Source organism: Colletes latitarsis, unplaced genomic scaffold, assembly GCF_051014445.1.
Source record: "Colletes latitarsis isolate SP2378_abdomen unplaced genomic scaffold, iyColLati1 scaffold0023, whole genome shotgun sequence".
Classification (NCBI taxonomy): Eukaryota; Metazoa; Arthropoda; class Insecta; order Hymenoptera; family Colletidae; genus Colletes; species Colletes latitarsis.
The window spans coordinates 9,563,792-9,574,478 of NW_027488373.1; positions in this window are offsets into that span (position 1 = coordinate 9,563,792).

Below are 10,687 nucleotides of genomic sequence, written 5' to 3' on the forward strand. Positions count from 1 at the left end.
AGTATGTGAAAAACGCGAAAGTATAAGCCTGATGAGGGCAAATCCTAGACCTAACCCAAACCTAACATGCGTTATCCTCTAAAATATTGATCAGTACCAGGTTTAATTGAATGTTTCAGTGTGGTACCACATTACTACGTGAACCATACCAGAAAAAACCCAGGATCTGTTAAACGAGTCTGAGAAGTGTGCGAAAGTATGACCCTGATGAGGGCGAATCCCAGACCTAACTTGCGTTATCCTCTAAAATATTGATCGAAACAAGGTTTAATTGACTGTTTCAGCGTGGTACCACATTACTACGTGATACAATCCAGAAACAGCCCAGGATCTAGCCATGAAGTATGAGAAATATGCGAAAGTATGAGCCTGATATGGGCAAATCCTAGACCTAACCCAAACCTAACATGCGTTATCCTCTAAGATACTTATCAAGACCAGGTTTATTTGAATGTTTCAGTGTGGTACCACATTACTACGTGATCCAAACCAGAAAAAACCCAGGATCCGTTCAACAAGTATGTGAAAAACGCGAACGTATGAGTCTGATGAGGGCAAATCCCAGACCTATCCCAGACCTAACTTGCGTTGTCCTCTAAGATATTGATGGAAACCAGGTTTAATTGACTGTTTCAGTGTTGTACTTCATTACTACGTGATGCAATCCAGAAAAAGCCCAGGATCTAGCCATCAAGTATGAGAAATATGCGAAAGTATGAACCTGACGAGAGCAAATCGTAGACCTAGCCCAGACCTAACATGCGTTATCCTCTAAAATATTTATCAAGACCAGGTTTAATTGATTGTTTCAATGTGGTCCCACATTACTACGTGATCCAAACCAGAAAAAACCCAGGATCCGTTCAACAGGTATGTGAAGAATGCGAAAGAATGAGTCTGATGAGTGAAAAACCCAGGCCTAACCTAGACCTAACATTCGTTTTCCTCAAAAATATTGATCGAAACCTGGTTTAATCGACTGTTTCAGTGTGGTACCACACTACTACGTGATACAAAGCAGAAAAAACCCAGGATCTGTTCAACAAGTATGTGAAAAACGCGAAAGTATGAGCCTGATGTGGGCGAATCCCAGACCTATGCCAGACCTAACTTGCGTTATCCTCTAAAATATTCATCGAAACCAGGTTTAATCGACTGTTTCAGTGTGGTGCCACATTGCTACGTGATGCAAACCAGAAAACACCCAGGATCTGTTCAACAAGTATGTGAAAAACGCGAAAGTATGACCCTGATGAGGGCAAATCCCAGACATATCACAGACCTAACTTGCGTTGTCCTCTAAGATATTGATGGAAACGAGGTTTAATTGACTGTTTCAGTGTTGTACTTCATTACCACGTGATGCAATCCAGAAAAAGCCCAGGATCTAGCCATGAAGTATGAGAAATATGCGAAAGTATGAGCCTGATGAGGGCAAATCCTAGACCTAACCCAAACCTAACATGCGTTAGCCTCTAAAATATTGATCCAAACCGGGTTTAATGGACTGCTTCAGTGTGGTACCACTTTACTACGTGATCCAAAGCGGGAAAAACCCAGGATCCGTTCAACAAGTATGTGAAGAATGCGAAAGTATGAGTCTGATGAGTGAGAATCCTCGGCCTAACCTAGACCTAACATGCGTTATCCTCAAAAATATTGATCGAAACCAGGTTTAATCGACTGTTTCAGTGTGGTACCACATTACTACGTGATCCAAACCAGAAAAAATCCCAGGATCTGTTCAACAAGTATGTGAAGTATGCGAAAGTATGAGTCTGATGAGGGCAAATCCCAGGTCTAAACTAGACATAACTTTCGTTATCCTCTAAAATATTGATCGAAACCAGGTTTAATTTACTGTTTTAGTGTGGTACCACTTTACTACGTGATACAAAGCAGAAAAAACCCTCGATCAGGTCAACGTGCATGTTAAAACTGCGAAAGTATGAGCCTGATGAGGGCAAATCCCAGACCTATCCCAGACCTAACATGCGTTATCCTCAAAAATATTAATCGAAACCAGATTTAATCGACTGATTCAGTGTGGTACCACATTTCTACGTGATCGAAACCAGAAAAAAACCCAGGATCTTGTCAACGAGCATGTGAAGTGTGCGAAAGTATGAGTCTGATGAGGGCTAATCCCAGACCTATCCCAGACCTAACTTGCGTTATCCTCTAAAATAATGATCGAAACCAGGTTTAATTGACTGTTTTAGTTGTGGCACCACTTTACTACGTGATCCAAAGCAGAAAAAACCCTCGATCAGGTCTACATGCATGTTAAAACTGCGAAAGTTTCCCTGATGAGGGCAAATCCCAGGCCTAACCTAAACCTACCATGCGTTATCCTCAAAAATATTGATCGAACCCTGGTTTAATCGACTGTTTCAGTGTGGTACCACATTACTACGTGACACAAACCAGAAAAAACCCAGGATCTGTTCCACAAGTATGTGAAAAACGCGAAAGTATGAGCCTGATGAGGGCAAATCCCAGACCTATCCCAGACCAAACTTGCGTTATCCTCAAAAATATTGATCGAAACCTGGTTTAATCTACTGTTTCAGTGTGGTACCACATTACTATGTGTTCCAAACCAGAAAATACCCCAGGATCTGTTCAACGAGTATGTGAAGTGTGCGAAAGTATGAGTCTGATGAGGTCAAATCCCAGACCTATCCCAGACTTAACTTACGTTATCCTCTAAAATATTGATCGAAACCGGGTTTAATCGACTGTTTCAGTGTAGTACCACATTACTACGTGATCCAAACCAGAAAAAACCCAGGATCAGTTCAACAAGTATGTGAAAAACGCGAAAGTATGAGCCTGATGTGGGCGAATCCCAGACCTATCCCAGACCTAACTTGCGTTATCCTCTAAAATATTGATCGAAACCAGGTTTAATTGACAGTTTCAGCGTGGTACCACATTACTACGTGATACAATCCAGAAAACGCCCAGGATCTAGCCTTGAAGTATGAGAAATTTGCGAAAGAATGAGCCTGATGAGGGCAAATCCTAGACCTAACCCAGACCTAACATGCGTTATTCTGTAAAATTTTTATCAAGACCAGGTTTAATTGAATGTTTCATTGTGGTACCTCAATACTACGTGATCAAAACCAGAAAAAACCCAGGATCCGTTCAACAAGTATGTGAAGAATGCGAAAGTATGAGTCTGATCAGTGAAAATCTCAGGCCTTACCTAGACCTAACTTGCGTTGTCCTCTGAAATATTGATGGAAACCAGGTTTCATTGACTGTTTCAGTGTGGTACTATATTACTACGTGATGCAATCCAGAAAAAGCCCAGGATCTAGCCATCAAGTATGAGAAATATGCGAAAGAATGAACCTGATGAGAGCAAATCCCAGACCTAACCTAGACCTAACATGCGTTGTCCTCTAGAATATCGATGGAAACCAGGTTTAATTGACTGTTTCAGTGTTGTACTTCATTACTACGTGATGCAATCCAGAAAAAGCCCAGGATCTAGCCATCAAGTTTGAGAAATATGCGAAAGAATGAGCCTGATGATAGCAAATCCCAGACCTAACCTAGACCTAACATGAATTATTCTCTAAAGTATTGATCGAAACCAGGTTGAATTGACTGTTTCAGTGTAGTCCCACATTACTACGTGATCCAAACCAGAAAAAACCCAGGATCCGTTCAACAAGTATGTGAAAAACCCGAAAGTATGAGTCTGATGAGTGAAAATCCCAGGCCTAACCTAGACCTAACATGCGTTATCCTCAAAAATATTGATCGAAACCTGGTTTAATCACCTGTTTCAGTGTGGTACCACATTACTATGTGATCCAAACCAGAGAATAACCCAGGATCTGTTCAACGAGTATGTGAAGTGTGCGAAAGTATGAGTCTGATGAGGTCAAATCCCAGACCAATCCCAGACTGAACTTGCGTTATCCTCTAAAATATTGATCGAAACCAGGTTTAATCGACTGTTTCAGTGTGGTACCACATTACTACGTGATCCAAACCAGAAAAAACCCAGGATCTAGCCATCAAGTATGAGAAATATGCGAAAGAATGAGCCTGATGAGAGTAAATCCCAGACCTAACCTAGACCTTACATGCGTTATCCTCTAAAATATTGAGCGAAACCAGGTTTAATGGACTGTTTCAGTGTCGTACCACACTACTTCGTGATCCAAACCAGAAAAAACCCAGGATCTGTTCAACAAGTATGTGAAAAACGCTAAACTGTGCGCCTGATGAGGGCAAATCTTAGACCTAACCCAGACCTAAGATGCGTTAACTTCTGAAATATTGATCCAAACCAGGTTTAATGGACTGTTTCAGTGTGGTACCACTTTACTACGTGATCCAAAGCAGAAAAAACCCTCGATCAGGTCAACAAGTATGTGAAAAACGCGAAAGTATGAGTCTGATGAGGGCGAATCCCAGACCTACGGCAGACCTAACTTGCGTTATCCTCTAAAATATTGATCGAAACCAGGTTTAATTGACTGTTTCAGCGTGGTACCACATTACTACGTGATACAATCCAGAAACAGCCCAGGATCTAGCCATCAAGTATGAGAAATATGCGAAAGTGGGAGCCTGATGAGGGCAAATCCTAGACTTAACCCAAACCTAACATGCGTTATCCTCTCAAATATTTATCAAGATCAGGTTTAATTGAATGTTTCAGTGTGGTACCACATTACTACGTGAACCAAACCAGAAAAAACCCAGGATCCGTTCAACAAGTATGTGAAAAACGCTAAACTGTGAGCCTGATGAGGGCAAATCTTAGACCTAACCCAGACCTAAGATGCGTTATCCTCTAAAATATTTATCCAGACCAGGTTTAATGGACTGTTTCAGTGTGGTACCACAATACTTCGTGATCCAAACCAGAGAAAGCCCAGGATCTGTTCAAGAAGTATGTGAAAAACGCTAAACTGTGAGCCTGATGAGGGCAAATCTTAGACCAAACCCAGACCTAAGATGCGTTATCCTCTAAAATATTTATCCAGACCAGGTTTAATGGACTGTTTCAGTGTGGTACCACAATACTCCGTGATCCAAACCAGAGAAAGCCCAGGATCTGTTCAAGAAGTATGTGAAAAACGCTAAACTGTGAGCCTGATGAGGGCAAATCTTAGACCTAACCCAGACCTAAGATGCGTTATCCTCTAAAATATTTATCCAGACCAGGTTTCATTGAATGTTTCGGTGTGGTACCACTTTACTACCTGATACAATCCAGAAACAGCCCAGGGTCTAGCCATGAACTATGAGAAATATGCGAAAGTATGAGCCTGATGAGGGCAAATCCTAGACCTAACCCAAACCTAACATGCGTTATCCTCTAAAATATTTATCAAGAAAAGGTTTAATTGAATGTTTCAGTGTTGTACTTCATTACTACGAGATGCAATCCAGAAAAAGCCCAGGATCTAGCCGTCAAGTATGAGAAATATGCGAAAGAATGAGCCTGATGAGGGCAAATCCCAGACCTAACCTAGACCTAACATGAATTCTTCTCTAAAATATTGATCAAAACCAGGTTTAATTGACTGTTTCAGTGTGGTACCACATTACTACGTGATCCAATCCAGAAAAATCCCAGGATCTAGCCATCAAGTACGAGAAATATGCGAAAGAATGAGCCTGATGAGAGCAAATCCCAGACCTAACCTAGACCTAACATGAATTATTCTCTAAAATATTGATCGAAACCAGGTTTACTGGACTGTTTCAGTGTGGTACCACACTACTACGTGATCCAAACCAGAAAAAACCCAGGATCTAGCCATGAAGTATGAGAAATATGCGAAAGTATGAGCCTGATGAGGGCAAATCCTAGACTTATCCCAAACCTAACATGCGTTATCCTCTCAAATGTTTATCAAGATCAGGTTTAATTGAATGTTTCAGTGTTGTACTTCATTACTACGAGATGCAATCCAGAAAAAGCCCAGGATCTAGCCGTCAAGTATGAGAAATATGCGAAAGAATGAGCCTGATGAGGGCAAATCCCAGACCTAACCTAGACCTAACATGAATTCTTCTCTAAAATATTGATCAAAACCAGGTTTAATTGACTGTTTCAGTGTGGTACCACATTACTACGTGATCCAATCCAGAAATTGCCCAGGATCCGTTCAACAAGTATGTGAAGAATGCGAAAGAATGAGCCTGATGAGAGCAAATCCCAGACCTAACCTAGACCTAACATGCGTTATCCTCTAAAATATTGTGCGAAACCAGGTTTAATGGACTGTTTCAGTGTGGTACCACACTAAATCGTGATGCAAACCAGAAAAAACCCAGGATCTGTTCAACAAGTATGTGAAAAACTCTAAACTGTGAGCCTGCTGAGGGCAAATCTTAGACCTAACCTCGACCTAAGATGCGTTATCCTCTAAAATATTTATCCAGACCAGGTTTCATTGAATGTTTCAGTGTGGTCCCACATTACTACGTGATCCAAACCAGAAAAAACCCAGGATCCGTTCAACAAGTATGTGAAGAATGCGAAAGTATGAGTCTGATGAGTGAAAATCCCAGACCTAACCTAGACCTAACATGCGTTATCCTCTAAAATATTGATCGTAACAAGGTTTAATCGACTGTTTCAGTGTCGTACCACACTACTTCGTGATCCGAATCAGAAAAAACCCAGGATCTGTTCAACAAGTATGTGAAAAACGCGAAAGTATGAGCCTGATGAGGGCAAATCCCAGACATATCCCAGACCTAACTTGCGTTGTCCTCTAAGATATTGATGGAAACCAGGTTTAATTGACTGTTTCAGTGCTCTACTTCATTACTACGTGATGCAATCCAGAAAAATCCCAGGATCTAGCCATCAAGTACGAGAAATATGCGAAAGAATGAGCCTGATGAGAGCAAATCCCAGACCTAACCTAGACCTAACATGAATTATTCTCTAAAATATTGATCGAAACCAGGTTTAGTGGACTGTTTCAGTGTGGTACCACACTACTACGTGATCCAAACCAGAAAAAACCCAGGATCTAGCCATGAAGTATGAGAAATATGCGAAAGTATGAGCCTGATGAGGGCAAATCCTAGACTTAACCCAAACCTAACATGCGTTATCCTCTCAAATGTTTATCAAGATCAGGTTTAATTGAATGTTTCAGTGTTGTACTTCATTACTACGAGATGCAATCCAGAAAAAGCCCAGGATCTAGCCGTCAAGTATGAGAAATATGCGAAAGAATGAGCCTGATGAGGGCAAATCCCAGACCTAACCTAGACCTAACATGAATTATTCTCTAAAATATTGATCAAAACCAGGTTTAATTGACTGTTTCAGTGTGGTACCACATTACTACGTGATCCAATCCAGAAATTGCCCAGGATCCGTTCAACAAGTATGTGAAGAATGCGAATGAATGAGCCTGATGAGAGCAAATCCCAGACCTAACCTAGACCTAACATGCGTTATCCTCTAAAATATTGTGCGAAACCAGGTTTAATGGACTGTTTCAGTGTGGTACCACACTAAATCGTGATGCAAACCAGAAAAAACCCAGGATCTGTTCAACAAGTATGTGAAAAACTCTAAACTGTGAGCCTGGTGAGGGCAAATCTTAGACCTAACCCCGACCTAAGATGCGTTATCCTCTAAAATATTTATCCAGACCAGGTTTCATTGAATGTTTCAGTGTGGTCCCACATTACTACGTGATCCAAACCAGAAAAAACCCAGGATCCGTTCAACAAGTATGTGAAGAATGCGAAAGTATGAGTCTGATGAGCAAAAACCCCAGACCTAACCTAGACCTAACATGCGTTATCCTCTAAAATATTGATCCAAACCAGGTTTAATGGACTGTTTCAGTGTCGTACCACACTACTTCGTGATCCGAATCAGAAAAAACCCAGGATCTGTTCAACAGGTATGTGAAAAACGCGAAAGTATGAGCCTGATGAGGGCAAATCCCAGACATATCCCAGACCTAACTTGCGTTGTCCTCTAAGATATTGATGGAAACCAGGTTTAATTGACTGTTTCAGTGCTCTACTTCATTACTACGTGATGCAATCCAGAAAAAGCCCAGGATCTAGCCATCAAGTACGAGAAATATGCGAAAGAATGAGCCTGATGAGAGCAAATCCCAGACCTAACCTAGACCTAATATGAATTATTCTCTAAAATATTGATCGAAACCAGGTTAAATTGACTGTTTCAGTGTGGTCCCACATTACTTCGTGATCCAAACCAGAAAAAACCCAGGATCCGTTCGACAAGTATGTGAAGAATGCGAACGTATGAGTCTGATGAGTGAAAATCCCAGGCCTAACCTAGACCTAATATGCGTTATCCTCAAAAATATTGATCGAAACCTGGTTTAATCGACTGTTTCAGTGTGGTACCACATTACTATGTGATCCAAACCAGAAAATAACCCAGGATCTGTTCAAGGAGTATGTGAAGTGTGCGAAAGTATGAGTCTGATGAGGTCAAATCCCAGACCTATCCCAGACCCAACTTGCGTTATCCACTAAAATATTGATCCAAACCAGGTTTAGTGGACTGTTTCAGTGTGGTACCACACTACTACGTGATCCAAACCAGAAAAAACCCAGGATCTAGCCATGAAGTATGAGAAATATGCGAAAGTATGAGCCTGATGAGGGCAAATCCTAGACTTAACCCAAACCTAACATGCGTTATCCTCTCAAATGTTTATCAAGATCAGGTTTAATTGAATGTTTCAGTGTGGTACCACATTACTACGTGATCCAATCCAGAAATTGCCCAGGATCCGTTCAACAAGTATGTGAAGAATGCGAAAGAATGAGCCTGATGAGAGCAAATCCCAGACCTAACCTAGACCTAACACGCGTTATCCTCTAAAATATTGTGCGAAACCAGGTTTAATGGACTGTTTCAGTGTGGTACCACACTAAATCGTGATGCAAACCAGAAAAAACCCAGGATCTGTTCAACAAGTATGTGAAAAACTCTAAACTGTGAGCATGGTGAGGGCAAATCTTAGACCTAACCCCGACCTAAGATGCGTTATCCTCTAAAATATTTATCCAGACCAGGTTTCATTGAATGTTCCAGTGTGGTCCCACATTACTACGTGATCCAAACCAGGAAAAACCCAGGATCCGTTCAACAAGTATGTGAAGAATGCGAAAGTATGAGTCTGATGAGTGAAAATCTCAGGCCTTACCTAGACCTAACTTGCGTTGTCCTCTAAAATATTGATGGAAACCAGGTTTAATTGACTGTTTCAGTGTTGTACTTCATTACTACGTGGTGCAATCCAGAAAAAGCCCAGGATCTAGCCATCAAGTATGAGAAATATGCGAAACAATGAGCCTGATGAGAGCAAATCCCAGACCTATCCCAGACCTAACTTGCGTTATCCTCTAAAATACTGATCGAAATCAGGTTTAATCGACTGTTTCAGTGCGGTACCACATTACTGCGTGATCCAAACCAGAAAAAACCCAGGATCAGTTCAACAAGTATGTGAAGAATGCGAAAGTATGAGTCTGATGAGTGAAAATCCCAGGCCTAACCTAGACCTAACATGCGGTATCCTCTAAAATATTGATCGAAACAAGGTTTAATCGACTGTTTCAGTGTGGTACCACATTACTACGTGATCCAAACCAGAAAAAACCCAGGATCAGTTCAACAAGTATGTGAAGAATGCGAAAGTATGAGTCTAATGAGTGAGAATCCCAGGGCTAACATAGACCTAACATGCGGTATCCTCTAAAATATTGATCGAAACCAGGTTTAATCGACTGTTTCAGTGTGGTATCACACTACTACGTGACCCAAACCAGAAAAAACCCTGGATCTGGTCAACACGTATGTGAAAAACGCGAAAGTATGTGCCTGATGAGGGCAAATCCCAGACCTATCCCAGACCTAACTTGCGTTATCCTCTAAAATATTGATCGAAACCAGGTTTAATTGATTGCTTCAGTGTGGTCCCACATTACTACGTGATCCAAACCAGAAAAAACCCAGGATCCGTTCAACAAGTATGTGAAGAATGCGAAAGTATGAGTCTGATGAGTGAAAATCCCAGACCTAACCTAGACCTAACATGCGGTATCCTCTAAAATATTGATCCAAACCAGGTATAATGGACTGTTTCAGTGTGGTACCACACTACTACGTGATCCAAACCAGAAAAAACCCAGGATCTGTTCAACAAGTATGTGAAAAACGCGAAAGTATGAGTCTGATGAGGTCAAATCCCAGGCCTAACCCAGACTTAACTTGCGTTATCCTCTAAAATATTGATCGAAACCAGGTTTAATAGACTGTTTCAGCGTGGTACCACATTACTACGTGATACAATCCAGAAAATAACCCGGGATCTGTTCAAGGAGTATGAGAAATATGCGAAAGTATGAGCCTGATGAGGGCAAATCCTAGACTTAACCCTAACCTAACATGCGTTATCCTCTAAAATATTTATCAAGACCAGGTTTAATTGAATGTTTCAGTGTCGTACCACATTACTACGTGATACAATCCAGAAAAAGCCCAGGATCTAGCCATGAAGTATGAGAAATCTGCGAAAGTATGAGCCTGATGAGAGCAAATCCTAGACCTAACCCTAACCTAACATGCGTTATCCTCTAAAATATTTATCAAGACCAGGTTTAATTGAATGTTTCAGTGTCGCACCACATT